The sequence below is a fragment of the Carica papaya genome, chromosome 5 (genome assembly GCF_054855325.1).
Source record: "Carica papaya isolate Zhongbai chromosome 5, ASM5485532v1, whole genome shotgun sequence".
NCBI lineage: Eukaryota > Viridiplantae > Streptophyta > Magnoliopsida > Brassicales > Caricaceae > Carica > Carica papaya.
In genome coordinates, this window is record NC_142313.1 from 27,609,366 (window position 1) to 27,637,207 (window position 27,842).

Below are 27,842 nucleotides of genomic sequence, written 5' to 3' on the forward strand. Positions count from 1 at the left end.
AACACGAGAACTTCCCAGGAGGTAACCCATCATTGTACTACTTTCGCCAAAGTACACATAACTGCGGAGTTCTTATGGGATCTGGTGCATTTCTGCTGGTGTGACCGCACATGTTTAATTTCGTGCTGAAAATACATACACACCATCTTCCCTCCCCCCCTCCCATCATTTGTTTCCTTGTGCGTTCACACTGCACCTCTCCTTCTCGTTCTAATATCAATTAAAATGCCCCTGATTCTTGACTCACATTTGCGTATAAACCAGCGGACCATAGTTCCAGTCGCGCGTAACGTCGAACGACCCATCTGAAAAAAAATTGTTGCGATACGAGGACTTCCCAAGAGGTCACCCATCCGAGTACTACACTCGCCCAAGCACACTTAACTGCAGAGTTCTGATGGGATCCAGTGCATTAGTGCTGGTATGATGCCACTTGCTTAATTTTGCGCTTCAAATACATACACTCCTTCTCTTTTCTTCCCCCTCCCGTCATTTGTTTCCTTGTGCGTGCGCACTGCACCTCCCGTTCTCGTTCTAATATCAAGTAAAATGCTACAGCGCCGTGACTCACATTTGCAAATAAACCTTAGGACAATAATTCAAGTCGCGCGTAACGTCGAAAGAATCATCTGCAAAAAAATGGGTGCAACACGAGGACTTCACAAGAAAATGGGTGAAATATAAGGACTTCCCAGGAGGTAACCCATGCTAGTACTACTCTCGCGCAAGCACCCTTACCTACGGAGTTCTGATGGGATCCGGTGCATTAGTGCTGGTATGATCGCACCTGTTTAATTTGGCGCTGCAAATACATAAACTCCTTCTCCTTTCTTTCCCCTCCCGTCATTTGTTTCCTTGTGCGTGCGCACTGCACCTCTCGTTCTCATTCAAATATCAGGTAAAATGCCACGGCACCGTGACTCACATTTGCGAATAAATCTACGGACCATAATTAAAGTCGCGCGTAACGTCGAACGGCACATCTGAAAAAAAGAAAATGGGTGCAACACGAGAACTTCCCAGGAGGTAACCCATCATTGTACTACTTTCGCCAAAGCACACTTAACTGCAGAGTTCTGATGGGATCCAGTGCATTAGTGCTGGTATGATCGCACCCGTTTAATTCCGCGCTGCAAATACATAAACTCCTTTTCCTTTCTTTCCCCTCCCGTCATTTGTTTCCTTGTGCGTGCGCACTGCACCTCCCGTGCTCGTTCTAATATCAAGTAAAATACTACGGTGCCATGACTCACATTTGCGAATAAACCTGAGGACCATAATTCAAGTTGCGCATATCGTCGAAAGAATCATCTGCAAAAAAATGGGTGCAACACGAGTACTTCATAAGAAAATGGGTGAAATATAAGGACTTCGCAGGAGGTCACCCATACGAGTACTTTTCTCGCCCAAGCACCCTTAGCTGTGGAGTTCTAATAGAATCCGTTGCATTTGTGCTGGTATGATCCCTCATGTTTCATTCTGCGCTGCAACTACATACACTCTTTCTCCTCCCATCCTCCCTCTCGTCATTTGTTTCCTTGTGCGCGCACTCTGCATCTCTCTTTCTCGTTCTAATATCAAGTAATATGCCCCGACACCGTGACTCACCTTTGCATTGAACCAGCGGTTTATAATTCCATTCGCACGTAACGTCGAACAACCCATCCGAAAAAACATAGGTGCAACACGAGGGCTTCCCAGGTGGTCACCCATCCGAGTACCACTCTCGCCCAAGCACACTTAACTGCGGAGTTCTGATGGGATCCGGGGCTTTAGTGCTGGTATGATCGCACCTCTTTAATTTCGCGCCGCAAATACAAACACTCCTCCTTTCTTACCCCTCCCATCATTTGTTTCCTTGTGCATGCGCACTGCACCTCCCGTGCTCGTTCTAATATCAAGTAAAATGCTACGGTGCCGTGACTAACATTTGCGAATAAACCTGAGGACCATAATTCAAGTCGCGCGTATCGTCGAAAGAATCATCTGCAAAAAAATGGGTGAAATATAAGGACTTCGCAGGAGGTCACCCATCCTAGTGCTACTCTCGCCCAAGCACTATTAACTTGCGGAGTTCTGAAAGAATCCGTTGCATTAGTGCTGGTATGATTGCTCATGTTTCATTCTGCGCTGCAAATACATACACTTTTCTCCCTCCAGCCCCCCTCCCGTCATTTGTTTCCTTGTGCGTGCACTCTGCATCTCTCCTTCTCGTTCTAATATCGATTAAAATGCCCCTGCTTCTTGACTCACATTTGCGTATAAACCAGCGGACCCTAGTTCCAATCGCGCGTAACGTCGAACGACCCGTCTGAAAAAAAATTGGTGCGACACGAGGACTTCCCAGGAGGTCACCCATCCGAGTACTACTCTCGCCCAAGTACACTTAACTGCGGAGTTCTGATGGAATCCGATGCATTAGTGCTGGTATGATCGCACCCGTTTAATTTCGCGTTGCAAATACATAAACTCCTTCTCCTTTCTTTCCCCTCCCATCATTTATTTCCTTGTGCGTGCGCACTGCACCTCCCGTGCTCGTTCTAATATCAAGTAAAATGCTACGGTGCCGTGACTCACATTTACGAATAAACCTGAGGACCATAATTCAAGTCACGCCTATCGTCGAAAGAATCATCTGCAAAAAAATGGGTGCAACACGAGGACTTCCTGAGAAAATGGGTGAAATATAAGGACTTCGCAGGAGGTCACCCATCCTAGTGCTACTCTTGCCCAAGCACCCTTAACTTACGGAGTTCTGATAGAATCCGTTGCATTGGTGCTGGTATGATTGCTCATGTTTCATTCTGCGCTGCAAATACATACACTTTTTTTCCCTCAATCCCTCCTCCCGTCATTTGTTTCCTTGTGCCTGCACTCTGCATCTCTCCTTCTTGTTCTAATATCGATTAAAATGCCCCTGCTTCTTGACTCACATTTGCGTATAAACCAGTGGACCCTAGTTCCAGTCGCGCGTAACGTCGAACGACCCGTCTGAAAAAAATTAGTGCGACACGAGAACTTCCCAGGAGGTCACCCATCCGAGTACTACTCTCGCCCAAGCACACTTATCTGTAGAGTTCTGATGGGATCCGATGCATTAGTGCTGGTATGATCGCACCTGTTTAATTTCGCGCTGCAAATAGATAAACTCCTTCTCCTTTCTTCCCCCTCCCGTCATTTGTTTCCTTGTGCGTGCGCACTGCACCTCTCGTTCTCGTTCAAATATCAAGTAAAATGCCACGGCTCCGTGACTCACATTTGCGAATAAATCTGCGGACCATAATTAAAGTCGCGCGTAACGTCGAACGGCACATCTGAAAAAAAGAAAATGGGTGCAACACGAGAACTTCCCAGGAGGTAACCCATCATTGTACTATTTTCGCCAAAGCACACTTAACTGCGGAGTTCTGATGGGATCCGGTGCATTTGTGCTGGTGTGACCGCAGCTGTTTAATTTCGTGCTGAAAATACATACACTCCTTCTTCCCTCCCCCATCCCATCATTTGTTTCCTTGTGCGTTCACACTGCACCTCTCCTTCTCGTTCTAATATCGATTAAAATGCCTCTGATTCTTGACTCACATTTGCGTATAAACCAGCGGACCATAGTTCCAGTCGCGCGTAACGTCGAACGACCCATTTGAAAAAAAATTGTTGCGATACGAGGACTTCCCAAGAGGTTACCCATCCGAGTACTACTCTCGCCCAAGCACGCTTAACTACAGAGTTCTGATGGGATCGAGTGCATTAGTGCTGGTATGATGCCACTTGTTTAATTTTGCGCTTCAAATACATACACTCCTTCTCTTTTCTTCTTCCTCCCGTCATTTGTTTCCTTGTGCGTGCGCACTGCACCTCCCGTACTCGTTATAATATCAAGTAAAATGCCACGGCGTCGTGACTCAAATTTACGAATAAACCTGCGGACCATAAATCAAGTCGCGCGTAACGTCGAAAGAATCATTTACAAAAAGATGGGTTCAACACGAGGACCTACCAAGAAAATGGGTGAAATATAAAGACTTTGCATGAGGTCACCCATCCGAGTACTTTTCTCGCCCAAGCACCCTTAACTGCGGAGTTCTGATAGAATCCGTTGCATTAGTGCTGGTATGATCCCTCATGTTTCATTCTGCACTTCAAATACATGCACTCTTTCTCCTCCCATCCCCCCTCCCGTCATTTGTTTCCTTGTGCGTGCACTCTGCATCTCTCTTTATCCTTCTAATATCAAGTAATATGCCCCGGCACTGTGACTCACATTTGCAAATGAACCAGCGGTTTATAATTCCATTCGCGCGTAACATCGAACAACCCATCCAAAAAAAATAGGTACAACACGAGGGCTTCCCAAGTGGTCACCCATCCGAATACTACTCTCGCCCAAGCACACTTAACTGCGGAGTTCTGATGGGATCCGGGGCTTTAGTGCTGGTATGATCGCACCTGTTTAATTTCACGCTGCAAATACATACACTTCTTCTCCTTTCTTCCCCCTCCCGTAATTTGTTTCCTTGTGCGTTAACACTTCACCTCTCATTCTCGTTCTAATATCGATTAAAATGCCCCTGCTTCTTGACTCACATTTGCGTATAAACCAGCGGACCCTAGTTCCAGACGCGCGTAGCGTCGAACGACCCGTCTGAAAAAAATTGGTGCGACATGAGGACTTCCCAAGAGGTCACCCATCCGAGTACTAACCTCGCCCAAGCACACTTAACTACGGAGTTCTGATGGGATCCGGTGCAATAATGCTGGTAAGATGGCACCCATTTAATTTTGCGCTACAATTACATAAACTCATTCCCCTTTCTTCCTCCTCCCATCATTTGTTTCCTTGTGCGTGCGCACTGCACCTCCCGTTCTCGTTCTAATATCAAGTAAAATGTCACGGCGCCGTGACTCACATTTGTGAATAAACCTGAGGACCATAATTCAAGTCGCGCGTAACGTCGAAAGAATCATCAGCAAAAAAATGGGTGCAACACGATGACTTCACAAGAAAATGGGTGAAATATAAGGACTTCGCAGGAGGTAACCCATGCTAGTACTACTCTCGCCCAAGCACCCTTACCTACGGAGTTCTGATAGAATCCGTTGCATTAGTGCTGGTATGATCGCACCTGTTTCATTTCTTGCTGAAAATATATACACTCCTTCTCCTTCCCTCCCCCTCCCATCAATTGTTTCCTTGTGCGTTCACATTGCACCTCTCCTTCTCGTTCTAATACCGATTAAAATGCCCTTGCTTCTTGACTCACATTTGCGTATAAACCAGCGGACCCTAGTTCCAGTCGCGCGTAACGTTGAATGACCCGTCTGAAAAAAAATTGGTGCGACACGAGGACTTCCCAGGAGGTCACCAATCCGAGTACTACTCTCGCCAAAGCATACTTAACTGCGGAGTTCTGATGGGATCCGGTGCATTAGTGCTGGTATGATCTCACCTGTTTAATTTTGCGCTACAAATACATAAACTCATTCCCCTTTCTTCCCCCTCCCGTCATTTGTTTCCTTGTGCGTGCGCACTGCACCTCCCGTTCTCGTTCTAATATCAACTAAATTGCCACGGCGCCGTGACTCACATTTGCGAATAAACTTGACGACCATAATTCAAGTCGCGCGTAACGTCGAAAGAATCATTAGCAAGAAAATGGGTGCAACACGAGGACTTCACAAGAAAATGGGTGAAATATAAGGACTTCGCAAGAGGTAACCCATACTAGTACTACTCTCGCCCAAGCACCCTTACCTACGGAGTTCTGATAGAATCCATTGCATTAGTGTGTTATGATCGCACCTGCTTCATTTCGCGCTGAAAATACATACACTCCTTTTCCTTCCCTCCCCCTCCCATCAATTGTTTCCTTGTGCGTTCACACTTCACCTCTCCTTCTCGTTCTAATATCGATTAAAATGCCCCTGCTTCTTGACTCACATTTGCGTATAAACCAGTGGACCCTAGTTCAAGTCGCGCGTAACGTCGTACGACCCGTCAAAAAAAAAATTGGTGCGACACGAGGACTTCCCAGGAGGTCACCCATCCGAGTACTAATCTCGGCCAAGCACACTTCACTGTGGAGTTCTGATGGGATCCGGTGCATTAGTGCTGGTATGATCGCACTTGTTTAATTTCGCGCTGCACCTCCCGTTCTCGTTCTAATATCAAGTAAAATGCTACATCGCCGTGACTCACATTTGCAAATAAACCTTAGGACAATAATTCAAGTCGCGCGTAACGTCGAAAGAATCATCTGCAAAAAAATGGGTGCAACACGAGGACTTCACAAGAAAATGGGTGAAATATAAGGACTTCCCAGGAGGTAACCCATGCTAGTACTACTCTCGCGCAAGCACCCTTACCTACGGAGTTCTGATGGGATCCGGTGCATTAGTGCTGGTATGATCGCACCTGTTTAATTTGGCGCTGCAAATACATAAACTCCTTCTCCTTTCTTCCCCCTCCCGTCATTTGTTTCCTTGTGCGTGCGCACTGCACCTCTCGTTCTCGTTCAAATATCAAGTAAAATGCCACGACACCGTGACTCACATTTGTGAATAAATCTGCGGACCATAATTAAAGTCGCGCGTAACGTCGAACGGCACATCTGAAAAAAAGAAAATGGGTGCAACACGAGAACTTCCCAGGAGGTAACCCATCATTGTACTACTTTCGCCAAAGCGCACTTAACTGCAGAGTTCTGATGGGATCCAGTGCATTAGTGCTGGTATGATCGCACCCGTTTAATTCCGCGCTGCAAATACATAAACTCCTTTTCCTTTCTTTCCCCTCCCGTCATTTGTTTCCTTGTGCGTGCGCACTGCAACTCCCGTGCTCGTTCTAATATCAAGTAAAATACTACGGTGCCGTGACTCACATTTGCGAATAAACCTGAGGACCATAATTAGAGTTGCGCATATCGTCGAAAGAATCATCTGCAAAAAAATGGGTGCAACACGAGTACTTCCTAAGAAAATGGGTGAAATATAAGGACTTCGCAGGAGGTCACCCATACGAGTACTTTTCTCGCCCAAGCACCCTTAGCTGTGGAGTTCTAATAGAATCCGTTGCATTTGTGCTGGTATGATCCCTCATGTTTCATTCTGCGCTGCAAATACATACACTCTTTCTCCTCCCATCCTCCCTCTCGTCATTTGTTTCCTTGTGCGCGCACTCTGCATCTCTCTTTTTCGTTCTAATATCAAGTAATATGCCCCGACACCGTGACTCACCTTTACAAATGAACCAGCGGTTTATAATTCCATTCGCACGTAACGTCGAACAACCCATCCGAAAAAACATAGGTGCAACACGAGGGCTTCCCAGGTGGTCACCCATCCGAGTACCACTCTCGCCCAAGAACACTTAACTGCGGAGTTCTGATGGGATCCGGGGCTTTAGTGCTGGTATGATCGCACCTCTTTAATTTCGCGCCGCAAATACAAACACTCCTCCTTTCTTACCCCTCCCGTCATTTGTTTCCTTGTGCATGCGCACTGCACCTCCCGTGCTCGTTCTAATATCAAGTAAAATGCTACGGTGCCGTGACTAACATTTGCGAATAAACCTGAGGACCATAATTCAAGTCGCGCGTATCGTCGAAAGAATCATCTGCAAAAAAATGGGTGAAATATAAGGACTTCGCAGGAGGTCACCCATCCTAGTGATACTCTCGCCCAAGCACTATTAACTTGCGGAGTTCTGAAAGAATCCGTTGCATTAGTGCTGGTATGATTGCTCATGTTTCATTCTGCGCTGCAAATACATACACTTTTCTCCTGCCAGCCCCCCTCCCGTCATTTGTTTCCTTGTGCGTGCACTCTGCATCTCTCCTTCTCGTTCTAATATCGATTAAAATGCCCCTGCTTCTTGACTCACATTTGCGTATAAACCAGCGGACCCTAGTTCCAATCGCGCGTAACGTCGAACGACCCGTCTGAAAAAAAATTGGTGCGACACGAGGACTTCCCAGGAGGTCACCCATTCGAGTACTACTCTCGCCCAAGTACACTTAACTGCGGAGTTCTGATGGAATCCGATGCATTAGTGCTGGTATGATCGCACCCGTTTAATTTCGCGTTGCAAATACATAAACTCCTTCTCCTTTCTTTCCCCTCGCATCATTTATTTCCTTGTGCGTGCGCACTGCACCTCCCGTGCTCGTTCTAATATCAAGTAAAATGCTACGGTGCCGTGACTCACATTTACGAATAAACCTGAGGACCATAATTCAAGTCACGCGTATCGTCGAAAGAATCATCTGCAAAAAAATGGGTGCAACACGAGGACTTCCTTAGAAAATGGGTGAAATATAAGGACTTCGCAGGAGGTCACCCATCCTAGTGCTACTCTCGCCCAAGCACCCTTAACTTACGGAGTTCTGATAGAATCCGTTGCATTGGTGCTGGTATGATTGCTCATGTTTCATTCTGCGCTGCAAATACATACACTTTTTTTCCCTCAATCCCTCCTCCCGTCATTTGTTTCCTTGTGCCTGCACTCTGCATCTCTCCTTCTTGTTCTAATATCGATTAAAATGCCCCTGCTTCTTGACTCACATTTGCGTATAAACCAGTGGACCCTAGTTCCAGTCGCGCGTAACGTCGAACGACCCGTCTGAAAAAAAATTAGTGCGACACGAGAACTTCCCAGGAGGTCACCCATCCGAGTACTACTCTCGCCCAAGCACACTTATCTGTAGAGTTCTGATGGGATCCGATGCATTAGTGCTGGTATGATCGCACCTGTTTAATTTCGCGCTGCAAATAGATAAACTCCTTCTCCTTTCTTCCCCCTCCCGTCATTTCTTTCCTTGTGCGTGCGCACTGCACCTCTCGTTCTTGTTCAAATATCAAGTAAAATGCCACGGCGCCGTGACTCACATTTGCGAATAAATCTGCGGACCATAATTAAAGTCGCGCGTAACGTCGAACGGCACATCTGAAAAAAAGAAAATGGGTGCAACACGAGATCTTCCCAGGAGGTAACCCATCATTGTACTACTTTCGCCGAAGCACACTTAACTGCGGAGTTCTGATGGGATCCGGTGCATTTATGCTGGTGTGACCGCACCTGTTTAATTTCGTGCTGAAAATACATACACTCCTTCTTCCCTCCCCCATCCCATCATTTGTTTCCTTGTGCGTTCACACTGCACCTCTCCTTCTCGTTCTAATATCGATTAAAATGCCCCTGATTCTTGACTCACATTTGCGTATAAACCAGCGGACCATAGTTCCAATCGCGCATAACGTCGAACGACCCATTTGAAAAAAAATTGTTTGCGATACGAGGACTTCCCAAGAGGTTACCCATCCGAGTACTACTCTCGCCCAAGCACGCTTAACTACAGAGTTCTGATGGGATCGAGTGCATTAGTGCTGGTATGATGCCACTTGTTTAATTTTGCGCTTCAAATACATACACTCCTTCTCTTTTCTTCTTCCTCCCGTCATTTGTTTCCTTGTGCGTGCGCACTGCACCTCCCGTACTCGTTATAATATCAAGTAAAATACCACGGCGTCGTGACTCAAATTTGCGAATAAACCTGCGGACCATAAATCAAATCGCGTGTAACGTCGAAAGAATCATCTGCAAAAAGATGGGTGCAACACGAGAACCTCCCAAGAAAATAGGTGAAATATAAGGACTTCGCAGGAGGTCACCCATCCGTGTACTTTTCTCGCCCAAGCACCCTTAACTACAGAGTTCTGATAGAATCCGTTGCATTAGTGCTGGTATGATCCCTCATGTTTCATTCTGCACTGCAAATACATACACTCTTTCTCCTTCCATCCCCCCTCCCGTCATTTGTTTCCTTGTGCGTGCACTCTGCATCTCTCTTTGTCGTTCTAATATCAAGTAATATGCCTCAGCACCATGACTCACCTTTGCAAATGAACCACCGGATTATAATTCCGTTCGCGCGTAACGTCGAACAACCCATCCGAAAAAAAATAGAAGCAACACGAGGGCTTCCCAGGTGGTCACCCATCCGAGTACTACCATCGCCCAAGCACACTTAATTGCGGAGTTCTGATGGGATCTGGAGCTTTAGTGCTGGTATGATCGCACCCGTTTATTTTGGCGCTGCAAATACATACACTCCTTCTCCTTTCTTCCCCCTCCCGTCATTTGTTTCCTTGTGCGTTCACACTTCACCTCTCATTCTCGTTCTAATATCGATTAAAATGCCCCTGCTTCTTGACTCACATTTGCGTATAAACTAGCGGACCCTAGTTCCAGACGCGCGTAATGTCGAACGACCCGTCTGAAAATAAATTTGTGCGACACGAGGACTTCCTAGGAGGTCACCCATCCGAGTACTAATCTCGCCCAAGCACACTTAACTGCGGAGTTCTGATGGGATCCGATGCATTAGTGCTGTTATGATCGCACCTGTTTAATTTCGCGCTGCAAATACATAAACTCATTCTCCTTTCTTCCCCCTCTCGCCATTTGTTTCCTTATGCGTGCGCACTGCACCTCCCGTGCTCGTTCTAATATCAAGTAAAATGCTACGTTGCCGTGACTCACATTTGCGAATAAACCTGAGGACCATAATTCAAGTCGCGCGTATCGTCGAAAGAATCATCTGCAAAAAAATGGGTGCAACACGAGCACTTCCTAAGAAAATGGGTGAAATATAAGGACTTCACAGGAGGTCACCCATCCTAGTGCTACTCTCGCCCAAGCACCCCTAACTTGCGGAGTTCTGATAGAATCCGTTGCATTGGTGCTGGTATGATTGCTCATGTTTCATTTTGCGCTGCAAATACATACACTTTTTCTCCCCCCATCACCCCTTCCGTCATTTGTTTCCTTGTGCGTGCACTCTGCATCTCTCCTTCTCGTTCTAATATCGATTAAAATGCCCCTGCTTCTTGATTCACATTTGCGTATAAACCAGTAGACCCTAGTTCCAGTCGCGCGTAACGTCGAACGACCCGTCTGAAAAAAAAAATTAGTGCGACACGAGGACTTCCCAGGAGGTCACCCATCCGAGTACTACTCTCGCCCAAGCACACTTATCTGCGGAGTTCTGATGGGATCCGGTGCATTAGTGCTGGTATGATCGCACCAGTTTAATTTCGCGCTGCAAATACATAAATTCCTTATCCTTTCTTCCCCCTCCCGTCATTTGTTTCCTTGTGCGTGTGCACTGCACCTCTCGTTCTCGTTCAAATATCAAGTAAAATGCCACGGCGCTGTGACTCACATTTGCGAATAAATCTGCAGACCATAATTAAAGTCGCGCGTAACGTCGACCGGCACATCTGAAAAAAAAAAATTGGTGCAACACGAGAACCTCCCAGGAGGTAACCCATCATTGTACTTCTTTCGCCAAAGCACACTTAACTGCGGAGTTCTGATGGGATCTGGTGCATTTGTGCTGGTGTGACCGCACCTGTTTAATTTCGTGCTGAAAATACATACACTCCTTCTTCCCTCCCCCCCTCCCATCATTTGTTTCCTTGTGCGTTCACACTGCACATCTCCTTCTCGTTCTAATATCGATTAAAATGCCCCTGATTCTTGACTCACATTTGCGTATAAACCAGCGGACCATAGTTCCAGTCGCGCGTAACGTCGAACGACCCATCTGAAAGAAAATTGTTGCGATACGAGGACTTCCCATGAGGTCACCCATCCGAGTACTACTCTCGCCCAAGCACACTTAATTGCAGAGTTCTGATGGGATCCAGTGCATCAGTGCTGGTATGATGGCACTTGTTTAATTTTGCGATTCAAATACATACACTCCTTCTCCTTTCTTCCCCCTCCCGTCATTTGTTTCTTTGTGCGTTCACACTTCACCTCTCATTCTCATTCTAATATCGATTAAAATGCCCCTGCTTCTTGACTCACATTTGCGTATAAACCAGCGGACCCTAGCTCCAGACGCGCGTAACGTCGAACGACCCGTCTGAAAAAAAATTGGTGCGACACGAGGACTTCCCAGGAGGTCACCCTTCCGAGTACTAATCTCGCCCAAGCAAACTTCACTGCGGAGTTCTGATGGGATCCGGTGCATTTGTGCTGGTGTGACCGCACCTGTTTAATTTTGTGCTGAAAATACATACACTCCTTCTTCCCTCCCCCCCTCCCATCATTTGTTTCCTTGTGCGTTCACATTGCAACTCTCCTTCTCGTTCTAATATCGATTAAAATGCCCCTGATTCTTGACTCACATTTGCGTATAAACTAGCAAACCATAGTTCCAGTCGAGTGTAACGTCGAACAACCCATCTGAAAAAAAATTGTTACGATACGAGGACTTCCAAAGAGGTCACCCATCCGAGTACTACTCTCGACCAAGCACACTTAACTGCAGATTTCTGATGGGATCAAGTGAATTAGTGCTGGTATGATGCCACTTGTTTAATTTTGCGCTTCAAATACATACACTCCTTCTCTTTTCTTCCTCATCCGGTAATTTGTCTCCTTGTGCGTGCGCACTGCACCTCTTGTACTCGTTCTAATATCAAGTAAAATGCCACGGCGCCGTGACTCACATTTGCGAATAAACCTGCGGACCATAAATCAAGTCGCGCGTAACGTCGAAAGAATCATATGCAAATAGATGGGTGCAACACGAGGACCTCCCAAGAAAATGGGTGAAATATAAGGACTTCGCAGGAGGTCACCCATCCTAGTGCTACTCTCGCCCAAGCACCCCTAACTTGCGGAGTTCTAATAGAATCCGTTGCATTGGTGCTGGTATGATTGCTCATGTTTCATTATGCGCTGCAAATACGTACACTTTTTCTCCCTCCATCACCCCTTCCGTCATTTGTTTCCTTGTGCGTGCACTCTGCATCTCTCATTCTCGTTCTAATATCGATTAAAATGCCCCTGCTTCTTGACTCACATTTGTGTATAAGCCAGTAGACCCTAGTTCCAGACACGTGTAACGTCGAACGACCCGTCTGACAAAAAAATTGGTGCAACACGAGGATTTCACAAGAAAATGGGTGAAATATAAAGACTTCGCAGGAGGTAACCCATGCTAGTACTACTCTCGCCCAAGCACCCTTACCTACGGAGTTCTGATAGAATCTGTTGCATTTGTGCTGGTTTGATCGCACCTGTTTCATTTCGTGCTCAAAATACATACACTCCTTCTTCTTCCCTCCCCCTCCCATCAATTGTTTCCTTGTGCGTTCACACTGCACCTCTCCTTCTCGTTCTAATATCGATTAAAATGCCCCTGCTTCTTGACTCACATTTGCGTATAAACCAGCGGACCCTAGTTCCAGTCGCGCGTAACGTCGAACGACCCGTCTGAAAAAAAATTGGTGCGACACGAGGACATCCCAGGAGGTCACCCATCCGAGTACTACTCTCGCCCAAGCACACTTAACTGCGGAGTTATGATGGGATCCGGTGCATTAGTGGTGGTACGATCACATCCGTTTAATTCCGCGCTGCAAATACATAAACTCTTTCTCCTTTCTTCCCCCTCCCGTCATATGTTTCCTTGTGCGTGCGCTCTGCATCTCTCTTTCTCGTTCTAATATCAAGTAATATGCCCCAGCACCGTGACTCACCTTTGTAAATGAACCAGCGGTTTATAATTCAATTCTCGCGTAACGTCAAACAACCCATCCGAAAAAAAATAGGTGCAACACGAGGGCTTACCAGGTGGTCACCCATCCGAGTACTACTCTCGCCACAGCACACTTAACTGCGGAGTTCTGATGGGATTCGGAGCTTTAGTGCTGATATGATAGCACCTGTTTAATTTTGCGCTGCAAATACATACACTCCTACTACTTTCTTCCCCCTCCCGTCATTTGTTTCCTTGTGGGTTCACACTTCACCTCTCATTCTCGTTCTAATATCGATTAAAATGCCCCTGCTTCTTGACTCACATTTGCGTATAAACCAGCCGACCCTAGTTCCAGACGCGCGTGACGTCGAACGACCCGTCTGAAAAAAAATTGGTGCGACACGAGGACTTCCCAGGAGGTCACCCATCCGAGTACTAATCTCGCCCAAGCAAACTTCACTGCGGAGTTCTGATGGGATCCGGTGCATTAGAGCTGGTATGATCGCACCTGTTTAATTTCGCGCTGCAAATACATAAACTCATTCCCCTTTCTTCCCCCTCCCGTCATTTGTTTCCTTGTGCGTGCGCACTGCACCTCCCGTTCTCGTTCTAATATCAAGTAAAATGCTACAGCGCCGTGACTCACATTTGTGAATAAATCTGAGGACCATAATTCAAGTCGCGCGTAACGTCGAAGGAATCATCTGCAAAAAAATGGGTGCAACACGAGGACTTTACAAGAAAATGGGTGAAATATAAGGACTTCACAGGAGGTAACCCATGCTAGTACTACTCTCGCCCAAGCACCCTTACCTACGGAGTTCTGATAGAATCCGTTGCATTAGTGCTGGTATGATCGCACCTGTTTCATTTCGTGCTCAAAATACATATACACCTTCTCCTTCCCTCCCCCTCCCATTAATTGTTTCCTTGTGCGTTCACACTGCACCTCTCCTTCTCGTTCTAATATCGATTAAAATGCCCCCGCTTCTTGACTCACATTTGCGTATAAACCAGCGGACCCCTGTTCCAGTCGCGCGTAACGTCGAACGACCCGTCTGAAAAAAAATTGGTGCGACACGAGGACTTCCCAGGAGGTCACCCATCCGAGTACTACTCTCGCCCAAGCACACTTAACTGCGGAGTTATGATGGGATCCGGTGCATTAATGGTGGTACGATCGCATCCGTTTAATTTCGCGCTGCAAATACATAAACTCTTTCTCCTTCCTTCCCCCTCCCGTCATATGTTTCCTTGTGCGTGCGCCCTGCATCTCTCTTTCTCGTTCTAATATCAAGTAATATGCCCCGGCACCGTGACTCACCTTTGGAAATGAACCAGCGGTTTATAATTCCATTCTCGCGTAACGTCAAACAACCCATCTGAAAAAAAATAGGTGCAACACGAGGGCTTACCAGGTGGTCACCCATCCGAGTACTACTCTCGCCCAAGCACACTTAACTGCGGAATTCTAATTGGATCCGGAGCTTTAGTGCTGGTATGATAGCACCTGTTTAATTTCGCGCTGCAAATACATACACTCCTTCTCTTTTCTTCCCCCTCCCGTCATTTGTTTCCTTGTGCGTTCACACTTCACCTTTCATTCTCGTTCTAAAATCGATTTAAATGCCCCTGCTTCTTGACTCACATTTGCGTATAAACCAGCGGAACCTAGTTCCAGACGCGCGTAATGTCGAACGACCCGTCTGAAAAAAAATTGGTGCGACACGAGGACTTCCTAGGAGGTCAACCATCCGAGTACTAATCTCGCCAAGCACACTTAACTGCGGAGTTCTGATGAGACCTGGGGCTTTAGTGCTGGTATGATCGCACCTGTTTAGTTTTGCGCTGCAAATACATACACTCCTTCTCCTTTCTTCCTCCTCCCGTCATTTGTTTCCTTGTGCGTTCACACTTAAACTCTCATTCTCGTTCTAATATCGATTAAAATGCCCCTGCTTCTTGACTCACATTTGCGTATAAACCAGCGGACCCAAGTTCCAGACGCGCGTAACGTCGAACGACCCGTCTGAAAAAAAATTGGTGCGACACGAGGACTTCACAAATAAATTGGTGAAATATAAGGACTTCGCAGGAGGTAACCCATGCTAGTACTACTCTCGCTCAAGCACCCTTAACTGCGGAGTTCTGATGGGATCCGTTGCATTAGTGCTGGTATGATCGCACCTGTTTCTTTTAGTGCTGAAAATACATACACTCCTTCTCCTGCCCTCCCCCTCCTATCAATTGTTTCTTTGTGCGTTCACACTGCACCTCTCATTCTCGTTCTAATATCGATTAAAATGCCCCTGCTTCTTGACTCACATTTGCGTATAAACCAGCGGAACCTAGTTCCAGACGCGCGTAATGTCGAACGACCCGTCTGAAAAAAAATTGGTGCGACACGAGGACTTCCTAGGAGGTCAACCATCCGAGTACTAATCTCGCCAAGCACACTTAACTGCGGAGTTCTGATGAGACCTGGGGCTTTAGTGCTGGTATGATCGCACCTGTTTAGTTTTGCGCTGCAAATACATACACTCCTTCTCCTTTCTTCCTCCTCCCGTCATTTGTTTCCTTGTGCGTTCACACTTCAACTCTCATTCTCGTTCTAATATCGATTAAAATGCCCCTGCTTCTTGACTCACATTTGCGTATAAACCAGCGGACCCAAGTTCCAGACGCGCGTAACGTCGAACGACCCGTCTGAAAAAAAATTGGTGCGACACGAGGACTTCACAAATAAATTGGTGAAATATAAGGACTTCGCAGGAGGTAACCCATGCTAGTACTACTCTCGCTCAAGCACCCTTAACTGCGGAGTTCTGATGGGATCCGTTGCATTAGTGCTGGTATGATCGCACCTGTTTCTTTTAGTGCTGAAAATACATACACTCCTTCTCCTGCCCTCCCCCTCCTATCAATTGTTTCTTTGTGCGTTCACACTGCACCTCTCATTCTCGTTCTAATATCGATTAAAATGCCCCTGCTTCTTGACTCACATTTGCGTATAAACCAGCGGACCCTAGTTCCAAACGCGCGTAACGTCGAGCGACCCGTCTGAAAAAAAATTGGTGTGACACGAGGACTTCCCAGGAGGTCACCCATCCGAGTACTAATCTCGCCCAAGCAAACTTCACTGCGGAGTTCTGATGGGATCCGGTGCATTAGAGCTGGTATGATCGCACCTGTTTAATTTCGCGCTGCAAATACATAAACTCATTCCCCTTTCTTCCCCCTCCCTTCATTTGTTTCCTTGTGCGTGTGCACTACACCTCCCGTTCTCGTTCTAATATCAAGTAAAATGCTACAGCGCCGTGACTCACATTTGTGAATAAACCTGAGGACCATAATTCAAGTCGCGCGTAACGTCGAAGGAATCATCTGCAAAAAAATGGGTACAACACGAGGACTTCACAAGAAAATGGGTGAAATATAAGGACTTCGCAGGAGGTAACCCATGCTAGTACTACTCTCGCCCAAGCACCCTTACCTACGGAGTTCTGATAGAATCCGTTGCATTAGTGCTGGTATGATCGCACCTGTTTCATTTCGTGCTCAAAATACATATACACCTTCTCCTTCCCTCCCCCTCCCATCAATTGTTTCCTTGTGCGTTCACACTGCACCTCTCCTTCTTGTTTTAATATCGATTAAAATGCCCCCGCTTCTTGACTCACATTTGCGTATAAACCAGCGGACCCCTGTTCCAGTCGCGCATAACGTCGAACGACCCGTCTGAAAAAAAATTGGTGCGACACGAGGACTTCCCAGGAGGTCACCCATCCGAGTACTACTCTCGCCCAAGCACACTTAACTGCGGAGTTATGATGGGATCCGGTGCATTAGTGGTGGTACGATCGCATCCGTTTAATTCCGCGCTGCAAATACATAAACTCTTTCTCCTTTCTTCCCCCTCCCGTCATATGTTTCCTTGTGCGTGCGCTCTGCATCTCTCTTTCTCGTTCTAATATCAAGTAATATGCCCCGGCACCGTGACTCACCTTTGTAAATGAACCAGCGGTTTATAATTCCATTCTCGCGTAACGTCAAACAACCCATCCGAAAAAAAATAGGTGCAACACGAGGGCTTACCAGGTGGTCACCCATCCGAGTACTACTCTCGCCCAAGCACACTTAACTGCGGAATTCTGATTGGATCCGGAGCTTTAGTGCTGGTATGATAGCACTTGTTAAATTTCGCGCTGCAAATACATAAACTCCTTCTCTTTTCTTCCCCCTCCCGTCATTTGTTTCCTTGTGCGTTCACACTTCACCTTTCATTCTCGTTCTAATATCGATTTAAATGCCCCTGCTTCTTGACTCACATTTGCGTATAAACCAGCGGAACCTAGTTCCAGACGCGCGTAATGTCGAACGACCCGTCTGAAAAAAAATTGGTGCGACACGAGGACTTCCCAGGAGGTCAACCATCCGAGTACTAATCTCGCCAAGCACACTTAACTGCGGAGTTCTGATGAGACCTGGGGCTTTAGTGCTGGTATGATCGCACCTGTTTAGTTTTGCGCTGCAAATACATACACTCCTTCTCCTTTCTTCCTCCTCCCGTCATTTGTTTCCTTGTGCGTTCAAACTTCAACTCTCATTCTCGTTCTAATATCGATTAAAATACCCCTGCTTCTTGACTCACATTTGCGTATAAACCAGCGGACCCAAGTTCCAGACGCGCGTAACGTCGAACGACCCGTCTGAAAAAAAATTGGTGCGACACGAGGACTTCACAAATAAATTGGTGAAATATAAGGACTTCGCAGGAGGTAACCCATGCTAGTACTACTCTCGCTCAAGCACCCTTACCTACGGAGTTCTGATAGAATCCGTTGCATTAGTGCTGGTATGATCGCACCTGTTTCTTTTAGTGCTGAAAATACATACACTCTTTCTCCTTCCCTCCCCCTCCTATCAATTGTTTCTTTGTGCGTTCACACTGCACCTCTCATTCTCGTTTTAATATCGATTAAAATGCCCCTGCATCTTGACTCACATTTGCGTATAAACCAGCAGACCCTAGTTCCAGACGCGCGTAACGTCGAACGACTCGTCTGAAAAAAAATTGGTGCGACACGAGGACTTCCCAGGAGGTCACCCATCCGAGTACTAATCTCGCCCAAGCAAACTTCACTGCGGAGTTCTGATGGGATCCGGTGCATTAGAGCTGGTATGATCGCACCTGTTTAATTTCGCGCTGCAAATACATAAACTCATTCCCCTTTCTTCCCCCTCCCATCATTTGTTTCCTTGTGCGTGCGCACTGCACCTCCCGTTCTCGTTCTAATATCAAGTAAAATGCTACAGCGCCGTGACTCACATTTGTGAATAAACCTGAGGACCATAATTCAAGTCGCGCGTAACGTCGAAGGAATCATTTGCAAAAAAATGGGTGCAACACGAGGACTTCACAAGAAAGTGGGTGAAATATAAGGACTTCGCAGGAGGTAACCCATGCTAGTACTACTCTCGCCCAAGCACCCTTACCTACGGAGTTCTGATAGAATCCGTTGCATTAGTGCTGGTATGATCGCACCTGTTTCATTTCGTGCTCAAAATACATATACTCCTTCTCCTTCCCTCCCCCTCCCATCAATTGTTTCCTTGTGCGTTCACACTGCACCTCTCCTTCTCGTTCTAATATCGATTAAAATGCCCCCGCTTCTTGACTCACATTTGCGTATAAACCAGCGGACCCCTGTTCCAGTCGCGCATAATGTCGAACGACCCGTCTGAAAAAAAATTTGTGCGACACGAGGACTTCCCAGGAGGTCACCCATCCGAGTACTACTCTCGCCCAAGCACACTTAACTGCGGAGTTATGATGGGATCCGGTGTATTAGTGGTGGTACGATCGCATCCGTTTAATTCTGCGCTGCAAATACATAAACTCTTTCTCCTTTCTTCCCCCTCCCGTCATATGTTTCCTTGTGCGTGCGCTCTGCATCTCTCTTTCTCATTCTAATATCAAGTAATATGCCCCGGCACCGTGACTCACCTTTGCAAATGAATCAGCGGTTTATAACTTCATTCTCGCGTAACGTCAAACAACCCATCCGAAAAAAAATATGTGCAACACGAGGGCTTACCAGGTGGTCACCAATCCGAGTACTACTCTCGCCCAAGCACACTTAACTGCGGAATTCTGATTGGATCCGGAGCTTTAGTGCTGGTATGATAGCACATGTTTAATTTCGCACTGCAAATACATACACTCCTTCTCTTTTCTTCCCCCTCCCGTCATTTGTTTCCTTGTGCGTTCACACTTCACCTTTCATTCTCGTTCTAATATCGATTTAAATGCCCCTGCTTCTTGACTCACATTTGCGTATAAACCAGCGGAACCTAGTTCTAGACGCGCGTAATGTCGAACGACCCGTCTGAAAAAAAATTGGTGCGACACGAGGACTTCCCAGGAGGTCAACCATCCGAGTACTAATCTCGCCAAGCACACTTAACTGCGGAGTTCTGATGGGACCTGGGGCTTTAGTGCTGGTATGATCGCACCTGTTTAGTTTTGCGCTGCAAATACATACACTCCTTCTCCTTTCTTCCTCCTCCCGTCATTTGTTTCCTTGTGCGTTCAAACTTCAACTCTCATTCTCGTTCTAATATCGATTAAAATACCCCTGCTTCTTGACTCACATTTGCGTATAAACCAGCGGACCCAAGTTCCAGACGCGCGTAACGTCGAATGACCCGTCTGAAAAAAAATTGGTGCGACACGAGGACTTCACAAATAAATTGGTGAAATATAAGGACTTCGCAGGAGGTAACCCATGCTAGTACTACTCTCGCTCAAGCACCCTTACCTACGGAGTTCTGATAGAATCCGTTGCATTTGTGCTGGTATGATCGCACCTGTTTCTTTTAGTGCTGAAAATACATACACTCTTTCTCCTTCCCTCCCCCTCCTATCAATTGTTTCTTTGTGCGCTCACACTGCACCTCTCATTCTCGTTCTAATATCGATTAAAATGCCCCTGCATCTTGACTCACATTTGCGTATAAACCAGCAGACCCTAGTTCCAGACGCGCGTAACGTCGAACGACTCGTCTGAAAAAAAATTGGTGCGACACGAGGACTTCCCAGGAGGTCACCCATCCGAGTACTAATCTCGCCCAAGCAAACTTCACTGCGGAGTTCTGATGGGATCCGGTGCATTAGAGCTGGTATGATCGCACCTGTTTAATTTCGCGCTGCAAATACATAAACTCATTCCCCTTTCTTCCCCCTCCCATCATTTGTTTCCTTGTGCGTGCGCACTGCACCTCCCATTCTCGTTCTAATATCAAGTAAAATGCTACAGCGCCGTGACTCACATTTGTGAATAAACCTGAGGACCATAATTCAAGTCGCGCGTAACGTCGAAGGAATCATTTGCAAAAAAATGGGTGCAACACGAGGACTTCACAAGAAAATGGGTGAAATATAAGGACTTCGCAGGAGGTAACCCATGCTAGTACTACTCTCGCCCAAGCACCCTTACCTACGGAGTTCTGATAGAATCCGTTGCATTAGTGCTGGTATGATCGCACCTGTTTCATTTCGTGCTCAAAATACATATACTCCTTCTCCTTCCCTCCCCCTCCCATCAATTGTTTCCTTGTGCGTTCACACTGCACCTCTCCTTCTCGTTCTAATATCGATTAAAATGCCCCCGCTTCTTGACTCACATTAGCGTATAAACCAGCGGACCCCTGTTCCAGTCGCGCGTAACGTCGAACGACCCGTCTGAAAAAAAGTTGGTGCGACACGAAGACTTCCCAGGAGGTCACCCATCCGAGTACTACTCTCGCCCAAGCACACTTAACTGCGGAGTTATGATGGGATCCGGTGCATTAGTGGTGGTACGATCGCATCCGTTTAATTCTGCGCTGCAAATACATAAACTCTTTCTCCTTTCTTCCCCCTCCCGTCATATGTTTCCTTGTGCGTGCGCTCTGCATCTCTCTTTCTCATTCTAATATCAAGTAATATGCCCCGGCACCGTGACTCACCTTTGCAAATGAATCAGCGGTTTATAATTTCATTCTCGCGTAACGTCAAACAACCCATCCGAAAAAAAATATGTGCAACACGAGGGCTTACCAGGTGGTCACCCATCCGAGTACTACTCTCGCCCAAGCACACTTAACTGCGGAATTCTGATTGGATCCGGAGCTTTAGTGCTGGTATGATAGCACATGTTTAATTTCGCACTGCAAATACATACACTCCTTCTCTTTTCTTCCCCCTCCCGTCATTTGTTTCCTTGTGCGTTCACACTTCACCTTTCATTCTCGTTCTAATATCGATTTAAATGCCCCTGCTTCTTGACTCACATTTGCGTATAAACCAGCGGAACCTAGTTCCAGACGCGCGTAATGTTGAACGAACCGTCTGAAAAAAAATTGGTGCGACACGAGGACTTCCCAGGAGGTCAACCATCCGAGTACTAATCTCGCCAAGCACACTTAACTGCGGAGTTCTGATGGGACCTGGGGCTTTAGTGCTGGTATGATCGCACCTGTTTAGTTTTGCGCTGCAAATACATACACTCCTTCTCCTTTCTTCCTCATCCCGTCATTTGTTTCCTTGTGCGTTCACACTTCAACTCTCATTCTCGTTCTAATATCGATTAAAATGCCCCTGCTTCTTGACTCACATTTGCGTATAAACCAGCGGACCCAAGTTCCAGACGCGCGTAACGTCGAACGACCCGTCTGAAAAAAAATTGGTGCGACACGAGGACTTCACAAATAAATTGGTGAAATATAAGGACTTCGCAGGAGGTAACCCATGCTAGTACTACTCTCGCTCAAGCACCCATACCTACGGAGTTCTGATAGAATCCGTTGCATTAGTGCTGGTATGATCGCACTTGTTTCTTTTAGTGCTGAAAATACATACACTCCTTCTCCTTCCCTCCCCCTCCTATCAATTGTTTCTTTGTGCGTTCACACTGCACCTCTCCTTCTCGTTCTAATATCGATTAAAATGCCCCTGCTTTTTGACTCACATTTGCGTATAAACCAGCGGACCCTAGTTCTAGTCGCGCGGAACGTCGAACGACTCGTCTGAAAAAAAATTGGTGCGACACGAATACTTCCCAGGAGGTCAACCATCCGAGTACTACTCTCGCCCAAGCACACTTAATTGCGGAGTTCTGAAAGGATCCGGGGCTTTAGTGCTGGTATGATTGCACTAGTTTAGTTTCGCGCTGCAAATACATACACTCCTTCTCTTTTCTTCCCCCTCCCGTCATTTGTTTCTTTGTGCGTGCACTCTGCATCTCTCTTTCTCGTTCTAATATCGATTAAAATGCCCCTGCTTCTTCACTCACATTTGCGTATAAACCAGTGGACCCTAGTTCCAGTCGCGCGTAACATCGAACGACCCGTCTGAAAAAATAATTAGTGCGACACGAGGACTTCCCAAAAGGTCTCCAATCCGAGTACTACTCTCGCCCAAGCACACTTAACTGCGGAGTTCTGATGGGATCCGGTGCATTAGTGATGGTATGATCGCACCTGTTTAATTTAGCGCTGCAAATACATAAACTCCTTCTCCTTTCTTCCCCCTCCCGTCATTTGTTTCCTTGTGCGTGCGCACTGCACCTCTCGTTCTCGTTCAAATATCAAGTAAAATGCCACGTGGCCGTGACTCACATTTGCGAATCAATCTGCGGACCATAATTAAAGTCGCGCGTAACGTCGAACGACACATCTGAAAAAAAGAAAATGGGTACAACACGAGAACTTCCCATGAGGTAACCCATCATTGTACTACTTTCGCCAAAGCACACTTAACTGCGGAGTTCTGATTGGATCTGGTGCATTTGTGCTGGTGTGACTGCACCTGTTTAATTTCGTGCTGAAAATACATACACTCCTTCTTCCCTCTCCCCTCCCATCATTTGTTTCCTTGTGCGTTCACACTGCACCTCTCCTTCTTGTTCTAATATCGATTAAAATGCCCCTGATTCTTGACCCACATTTGCGTATAAACCAGCGGACCATAGTTCCAGTAGCGCGTAACGTTGAACGACATATCTGAAAAAAAATTGTTGCGATACGAGGACTTCCCAAGAGGTCACGCATCCGAGTACTACTCTCGCCCAAGCACACTTAACTGCAGAGTTCTGATGGGATCGAGTGCATTAGTGCTGGTATGATGCCACTTGTTTAATTTTGCGCTTCAAATACATACACTCCTTCTCTTTTCTTCCTCCTCCCGTCATTTGTTTCCTTTTGCGTGCGCACTGCACCTCCCGTTCTCGTTCTAATATCAAGTAAAATGCCACGGCGCCGTGACTCACATTTGCGAATAAACCTGCGGATCATAAATCAATTCGCGCGTAACGTCGAAAGAATCATCTGCGAAAAGATGGGTGCAACAGGACGACCTCCCAAGAAAATGGGTGAAATATAAGGACTTCGCAGGAGGTCACCCATCCGAGTACTTTTCTCGCCCAAGCACCCTTAACTGCAGAGTTCTGATAGAATCCGTTGCATTAGTGCTGGTATGATCCCTCATGTATCATTCTGCACTGCAAATACATACACTCTGTCTCCTTCCATCCCCCCTCCCGTCATTTGTTTCCTTGTGTGTGCACTCTGCATCTCTCTTTCTCGTTCTAATATCAAGTAATATGCCCCGGCACCGTGACTCACCTTTGCAAATGAACCAGCGGTTTATAATTCCATTCGCGCGTAACGTCGAACAACCCATCCGAAAATATATAGGTGCAACACGAGGGCTTCCCAGGTGGTCACCCATCCGAGTACTACTCTCGCCCAAGCACACTTAACTGCGGAGTTCTGATGGGATCCGGAGCTTTAGTGCTGGTATGATCGAACCTGTTTAATTTTGCGCTGCAAATACATACACTCCTTCTCATTTCTTCCCCCTCCCGTCATTTGTTTCCTTGTGCGTTCACACTTCACCTCTCATTCTCGTTCTAATATCGATTAAAAAGCCCCTGCTTCTTGACTCACATTTACGTATAAACCAGCGGACCCTAGTTCCAGACACGCGTAACGTCGAACGACCCGTCAGAAAAAAAATTGGTGCGACACGAGGATTTCACAAGAAAATGGGTGAAATATAAGGACTTCGCATGAGGTAACCCATGCTAGTACTACTCTCACCCAAGCACCCTTACCTAGGGAGTTCTGATAGAATCTGTTGCATTAGTGCTGGTATGATCGCACCTATTTCATTTCGTGCTCAAAATACATACACTCCTTCTCCTTCCCTCCCCCTCCCATCAATTGTTTCCTTGTGCGTTCACACTGCACCTCTCCTTCTCGTTCTAATATCGATTAAAATGCCCCTGCTTCTTGACTCACATTTGCGTATAAACCAGCGGACCCTAGTTCCAGTCGCCCGTAACGTCGAACGACCCGTCTGAAAAAAAATTGGTGCGTCACGAGGACTTCCCAGGAGGTCACCGATCCGAGTACTACTCTCGCCCAAGCACACTTAACTGCAGAGTTCTGATGGGATCTGGTGCATTAGTGGTGGTACGATCGCACCCGTATAATTCCGCGCTGCAAATACATAAACTCCTTCTCCTTTCTTCCCCCTCCCGTCATATGTTTCCTTGTGCGTGCACTCTGCATCTCTCTTTCTCGTTCTAATATCAAGTAATATGCCCTGGCACCGTGACTCACCTTTGCAAATGAACCAGCGGTTTATAATTCCATTCGCGCGTAACGTCGAACAACCCATCCGAAAAAACATAGGTGCAACATGAGGGCTTCCCAGGTGGTCACCCATCCGAGTACTACTCTCGCCAAAGCACACTTAACTGCGGAGTTCTGATGGGATCCGGTGCATTTGTGCTCGTGTGACCGCACCTGTTTAATTTCGTGCTGAAAATACATACACTCCTTCTTCCCTCCCCCCTCCCATCATTTGTTTCCTTGTACGTTCACACTGCACCTCTCCTTCTCGTTCTAATATCGATTAAAATGCCCCTAATTCTTGACTTATATTTGTGTATAAACCAGCGGACCATAGTTCCAGTCGCGCGTAACGTCGAACGACCCGTCTGAAAAAAAATTGGTGCGACACGAGGGCTTCCCATGAGGTCACCCATCCGAGTACTACTCTCGCCCAAGCACACTTAACTGCAGAGTTCTGATGGGATCCAGTGCATTAGTGCTGGTATGATAGCACCCGTTTAATTTCGCGCTGCAAGTAAATAAACTCCTTCTCCTTTCTTTCCCCTCCCGTCATTTGTTTCCTTGTGCGTGCGCAATGCACCTCCCGTGCTCGTTCTAATATCAAGTAAAATACTACGGTGCCGTGACTCACATTTGCGAATAAATCTGAGGACCATAATTCAAGTTTCGCGTATCGTCGAAAGAATCATCTACAAAAAAATGGGTGTAACACGAGTACTTCCTAAGAAAATGGGTGAAATATAATGACTTCGCAGGAGGTCACCCATCCGAGTACTTTTCTCGCCCAAGCACCCTTAACTGCGGAGTTCTAATAGAATCTGTTGCATTAGTGCTGGTATGATCCCTCATGTTTCATTATGCGCTGCAAATACATACACTCTTTCTCCTCCTATCCCCCCTCCCGTCATTTGTTTCCTTGTGCGTGCACTCTGCATCTCTCTTTCTCGTTCTAATATCAAGTAATATGCCCCGACACCGTGACTCACCTTTGCAAATGAACCAGCGGTTTATAATTCCATTCGCGCGTAACGTCGAACAACCCATCCGAAAAAACATAGGTGCAACACGAGGGCTTCCCAGGTGGTCACCCATCCGAGTACTACTCTCGCCCAAGCACACTTAACTGCGGAGTTCTGATGGGATCCGGGGCTTTAGTGCTGGTATGATCGCACCTCTTTAATTTCGCGCCGCAAATACATACACTCCTCCTTTCTTCCCCCTCCCGTCATTTGTTTCCTTGTGCGTTCACACTTCACCTCTCATTCTCGACCCGTCTGAAAGAAAATTTGTGCGACACAAGTACTTCCCAGGAGGTCACCCATCCGAGTACTACTCTCGCCCAAGCACACTTAAATGCTGAGTTCTGATGGGATCCGGTGCATTAGTGCTGGTATGATCGCACCCGTTTAATTCCGCGCTGCAAATACATAAATTCCTTCTCCTTTCTTCCCCCTCCTGTCATTTGTTTCCTTGTGAGTGCGCACTGTACCTCCCGTGCTCGTTCTAATATCAAGTAAAATGCTACGGTGCCGTGACTCACATTTGCGAATAAACCTGATGACCATAATTCAAGTCGCGCTTATCGTCGAAATAATCGTCTGCAAAAAAATGGGTGCAACACGAGGACTTCCTAAGAAAATGGGTGAAATATAAGGACTTCGTAGGAGGTAACCCATGCTAGTACTACTCTCGCCCAAGCACCCCTAACTTGCGGAGTTCTGATAGAATCCGTTGCATTGGTCCTGGTTTGATCGCACCTGTTTAATTTCGCGCTGCAAATACATACACTCCTTCTCCTTTCTTCCCCCTCCCGTCATTTGTTTCCTTGTGCGTTCACACTTCACCTCTCATTCTCGTTCTAATATCGATTAAAATGCCTCTGCTTCTTGACTCACATTTGCGTATAAACCAACGGACCCCAGTTCCAGTCGCGCGTAACGTCGAACGACCCGTCTGAAAAAAAATTTGTGCGACACGAGGACTTCCCAGGAGGTCACCCATCCGAGTGCTACTCTCGCCCAAGCAAACTTAACTGGGAGTTTTGAGGCGATCCGGTGCATTAGTGCTGGTATTATCGCACCTGTTTAATTCCGCGCTGCAAATACATAAACTCCTTCTCCTTTCTTCCCCCTCCCGTCATTTGTTTCCTTATGCGTGCGCACTGCACCTCCCGTGCTCGTTCTAATATCAAGTAAAATGCTACGGTGTCGTGACTCACATTTGCGAATAAACCTGAGGACCATAATTCAAGTCGCGCGTATCGTCGAAAGAATCATCTGCAAAAAAATGGGTGCAACACCAGGATTTCCTAAGAAAATTGGTGAAATATAAGAACTTTGCAGGAGGTCACCCATCCTAGTGCTACTCTCGCCCAAGCACCCTTAACTTGCGGAGTTCTGATAGAATCCGTTGTATTGGTGCTGGTATGATTGCTCATGTTTCATTCTGCGCTGCAAATACATACACTTTTTTTCCCTCCATCCCTCCTCCCGTCATTTGTTTCCTTGTGCGTGCACTCTGCACCTCTCCTTCTCGTTCTAATCTCGATTAAAATGTTCCTGCTTCTTGACTCACATTTGCGTATAAACCAGTGGACCCTAGTTCCAG

At 46.7% G+C, this 27,842-nt stretch overlaps 6 non-coding genes and 50 pseudogenes across 6 annotated transcripts; all 56 read right to left on the reverse strand.

Moving 5' to 3' along the window:
- Positions 1-316: 316 nt before the first annotated feature.
- Positions 317-434, reverse strand: LOC148257353 (5S ribosomal RNA; annotated as a pseudogene).
- Positions 435-670: 236 nt separating this feature from the next.
- LOC148257354 (5S ribosomal RNA) lies at positions 671-789 on the reverse strand (annotated as a pseudogene).
- Positions 790-998: 209 nt separating this feature from the next.
- LOC148257355 (5S ribosomal RNA) lies at positions 999-1,117 on the reverse strand (annotated as a pseudogene).
- Positions 1,118-1,676: 559 nt separating this feature from the next.
- LOC148257356 (5S ribosomal RNA) lies at positions 1,677-1,795 on the reverse strand. The gene has a single exon (XR_015821112.1). It is a non-coding gene; the product is annotated as a 5S ribosomal RNA (ribosomal RNA).
- Positions 1,796-2,322: 527 nt separating this feature from the next.
- LOC148257357 (5S ribosomal RNA) lies at positions 2,323-2,441 on the reverse strand (annotated as a pseudogene).
- A 560-nt stretch (positions 2,442-3,001) lies between these two features.
- On the reverse strand, positions 3,002-3,120 carry LOC148257358 (5S ribosomal RNA; annotated as a pseudogene).
- A 209-nt stretch (positions 3,121-3,329) lies between these two features.
- Positions 3,330-3,448, reverse strand: LOC148257359 (5S ribosomal RNA; annotated as a pseudogene).
- Positions 3,449-3,651: 203 nt separating this feature from the next.
- On the reverse strand, positions 3,652-3,769 carry LOC148257360 (5S ribosomal RNA; annotated as a pseudogene).
- A 560-nt stretch (positions 3,770-4,329) lies between these two features.
- On the reverse strand, positions 4,330-4,448 carry LOC148257361 (5S ribosomal RNA). Its single transcript, XR_015820464.1, has one exon. It is a non-coding gene; the product is annotated as a 5S ribosomal RNA (ribosomal RNA).
- Positions 4,449-4,652: 204 nt separating this feature from the next.
- LOC148257362 (5S ribosomal RNA) lies at positions 4,653-4,771 on the reverse strand (annotated as a pseudogene).
- A 559-nt stretch (positions 4,772-5,330) lies between these two features.
- Positions 5,331-5,449, reverse strand: LOC148257363 (5S ribosomal RNA; annotated as a pseudogene).
- Positions 5,450-6,007: 558 nt separating this feature from the next.
- On the reverse strand, positions 6,008-6,126 carry LOC148257364 (5S ribosomal RNA; annotated as a pseudogene).
- A 169-nt stretch (positions 6,127-6,295) lies between these two features.
- On the reverse strand, positions 6,296-6,414 carry LOC148257365 (5S ribosomal RNA; annotated as a pseudogene).
- Positions 6,415-6,623: 209 nt separating this feature from the next.
- LOC148257366 (5S ribosomal RNA) lies at positions 6,624-6,742 on the reverse strand (annotated as a pseudogene).
- A 560-nt stretch (positions 6,743-7,302) lies between these two features.
- On the reverse strand, positions 7,303-7,421 carry LOC148257367 (5S ribosomal RNA). The gene has a single exon (XR_015820712.1). It is a non-coding gene; the product is annotated as a 5S ribosomal RNA (ribosomal RNA).
- Positions 7,422-7,948: 527 nt separating this feature from the next.
- On the reverse strand, positions 7,949-8,067 carry LOC148257368 (5S ribosomal RNA; annotated as a pseudogene).
- Positions 8,068-8,628: 561 nt separating this feature from the next.
- On the reverse strand, positions 8,629-8,747 carry LOC148257369 (5S ribosomal RNA; annotated as a pseudogene).
- A 209-nt stretch (positions 8,748-8,956) lies between these two features.
- LOC148257370 (5S ribosomal RNA) lies at positions 8,957-9,075 on the reverse strand (annotated as a pseudogene).
- A 204-nt stretch (positions 9,076-9,279) lies between these two features.
- Positions 9,280-9,397, reverse strand: LOC148257371 (5S ribosomal RNA; annotated as a pseudogene).
- A 561-nt stretch (positions 9,398-9,958) lies between these two features.
- LOC148257372 (5S ribosomal RNA) lies at positions 9,959-10,077 on the reverse strand (annotated as a pseudogene).
- A 205-nt stretch (positions 10,078-10,282) lies between these two features.
- LOC148257373 (5S ribosomal RNA) lies at positions 10,283-10,401 on the reverse strand (annotated as a pseudogene).
- Positions 10,402-10,964: 563 nt separating this feature from the next.
- LOC148257374 (5S ribosomal RNA) lies at positions 10,965-11,083 on the reverse strand. The gene has a single exon (XR_015820328.1). It is a non-coding gene; the product is annotated as a 5S ribosomal RNA (ribosomal RNA).
- A 208-nt stretch (positions 11,084-11,291) lies between these two features.
- On the reverse strand, positions 11,292-11,410 carry LOC148257375 (5S ribosomal RNA; annotated as a pseudogene).
- A 204-nt stretch (positions 11,411-11,614) lies between these two features.
- LOC148257376 (5S ribosomal RNA) lies at positions 11,615-11,733 on the reverse strand (annotated as a pseudogene).
- Positions 11,734-11,938: 205 nt separating this feature from the next.
- On the reverse strand, positions 11,939-12,057 carry LOC148257377 (5S ribosomal RNA; annotated as a pseudogene).
- A 1,239-nt stretch (positions 12,058-13,296) lies between these two features.
- Positions 13,297-13,415, reverse strand: LOC148257378 (5S ribosomal RNA; annotated as a pseudogene).
- Positions 13,416-13,620: 205 nt separating this feature from the next.
- On the reverse strand, positions 13,621-13,739 carry LOC148257379 (5S ribosomal RNA; annotated as a pseudogene).
- A 205-nt stretch (positions 13,740-13,944) lies between these two features.
- On the reverse strand, positions 13,945-14,063 carry LOC148257380 (5S ribosomal RNA; annotated as a pseudogene).
- Positions 14,064-14,622: 559 nt separating this feature from the next.
- Positions 14,623-14,741, reverse strand: LOC148257381 (5S ribosomal RNA; annotated as a pseudogene).
- Positions 14,742-14,946: 205 nt separating this feature from the next.
- Positions 14,947-15,065, reverse strand: LOC148257382 (5S ribosomal RNA; annotated as a pseudogene).
- Positions 15,066-15,270: 205 nt separating this feature from the next.
- Positions 15,271-15,388, reverse strand: LOC148257383 (5S ribosomal RNA; annotated as a pseudogene).
- A 235-nt stretch (positions 15,389-15,623) lies between these two features.
- LOC148257384 (5S ribosomal RNA) lies at positions 15,624-15,742 on the reverse strand (annotated as a pseudogene).
- A 205-nt stretch (positions 15,743-15,947) lies between these two features.
- Positions 15,948-16,065, reverse strand: LOC148257385 (5S ribosomal RNA; annotated as a pseudogene).
- Positions 16,066-16,300: 235 nt separating this feature from the next.
- LOC148257386 (5S ribosomal RNA) lies at positions 16,301-16,419 on the reverse strand (annotated as a pseudogene).
- A 205-nt stretch (positions 16,420-16,624) lies between these two features.
- Positions 16,625-16,743, reverse strand: LOC148257387 (5S ribosomal RNA; annotated as a pseudogene).
- A 559-nt stretch (positions 16,744-17,302) lies between these two features.
- LOC148257388 (5S ribosomal RNA) lies at positions 17,303-17,421 on the reverse strand (annotated as a pseudogene).
- A 205-nt stretch (positions 17,422-17,626) lies between these two features.
- LOC148257389 (5S ribosomal RNA) lies at positions 17,627-17,745 on the reverse strand (annotated as a pseudogene).
- A 205-nt stretch (positions 17,746-17,950) lies between these two features.
- On the reverse strand, positions 17,951-18,068 carry LOC148257390 (5S ribosomal RNA; annotated as a pseudogene).
- A 559-nt stretch (positions 18,069-18,627) lies between these two features.
- On the reverse strand, positions 18,628-18,746 carry LOC148257391 (5S ribosomal RNA; annotated as a pseudogene).
- A 559-nt stretch (positions 18,747-19,305) lies between these two features.
- On the reverse strand, positions 19,306-19,424 carry LOC148257392 (5S ribosomal RNA; annotated as a pseudogene).
- A 205-nt stretch (positions 19,425-19,629) lies between these two features.
- Positions 19,630-19,748, reverse strand: LOC148257393 (5S ribosomal RNA; annotated as a pseudogene).
- Positions 19,749-19,953: 205 nt separating this feature from the next.
- On the reverse strand, positions 19,954-20,071 carry LOC148257394 (5S ribosomal RNA; annotated as a pseudogene).
- A 559-nt stretch (positions 20,072-20,630) lies between these two features.
- On the reverse strand, positions 20,631-20,749 carry LOC148257395 (5S ribosomal RNA; annotated as a pseudogene).
- Positions 20,750-21,308: 559 nt separating this feature from the next.
- LOC148257396 (5S ribosomal RNA) lies at positions 21,309-21,427 on the reverse strand (annotated as a pseudogene).
- Positions 21,428-21,632: 205 nt separating this feature from the next.
- LOC148257397 (5S ribosomal RNA) lies at positions 21,633-21,751 on the reverse strand (annotated as a pseudogene).
- A 205-nt stretch (positions 21,752-21,956) lies between these two features.
- LOC148257398 (5S ribosomal RNA) lies at positions 21,957-22,074 on the reverse strand (annotated as a pseudogene).
- Positions 22,075-22,633: 559 nt separating this feature from the next.
- Positions 22,634-22,752, reverse strand: LOC148257399 (5S ribosomal RNA; annotated as a pseudogene).
- Positions 22,753-22,958: 206 nt separating this feature from the next.
- Positions 22,959-23,077, reverse strand: LOC148257400 (5S ribosomal RNA; annotated as a pseudogene).
- Positions 23,078-23,286: 209 nt separating this feature from the next.
- On the reverse strand, positions 23,287-23,405 carry LOC148257401 (5S ribosomal RNA; annotated as a pseudogene).
- A 203-nt stretch (positions 23,406-23,608) lies between these two features.
- Positions 23,609-23,726, reverse strand: LOC148257402 (5S ribosomal RNA; annotated as a pseudogene).
- Positions 23,727-24,287: 561 nt separating this feature from the next.
- LOC148257403 (5S ribosomal RNA) lies at positions 24,288-24,406 on the reverse strand. The gene has a single exon (XR_015820163.1). It is a non-coding gene; the product is annotated as a 5S ribosomal RNA (ribosomal RNA).
- A 559-nt stretch (positions 24,407-24,965) lies between these two features.
- Positions 24,966-25,084, reverse strand: LOC148257404 (5S ribosomal RNA; annotated as a pseudogene).
- A 205-nt stretch (positions 25,085-25,289) lies between these two features.
- On the reverse strand, positions 25,290-25,408 carry LOC148257405 (5S ribosomal RNA; annotated as a pseudogene).
- Positions 25,409-25,611: 203 nt separating this feature from the next.
- LOC148257406 (5S ribosomal RNA) lies at positions 25,612-25,730 on the reverse strand (annotated as a pseudogene).
- Positions 25,731-26,290: 560 nt separating this feature from the next.
- Positions 26,291-26,409, reverse strand: LOC148257407 (5S ribosomal RNA). Its single transcript, XR_015820200.1, has one exon. It is a non-coding gene; the product is annotated as a 5S ribosomal RNA (ribosomal RNA).
- Positions 26,410-26,520: 111 nt separating this feature from the next.
- On the reverse strand, positions 26,521-26,639 carry LOC148257408 (5S ribosomal RNA; annotated as a pseudogene).
- Between the last annotated feature and the right edge of the window lie 1,203 nt (positions 26,640-27,842).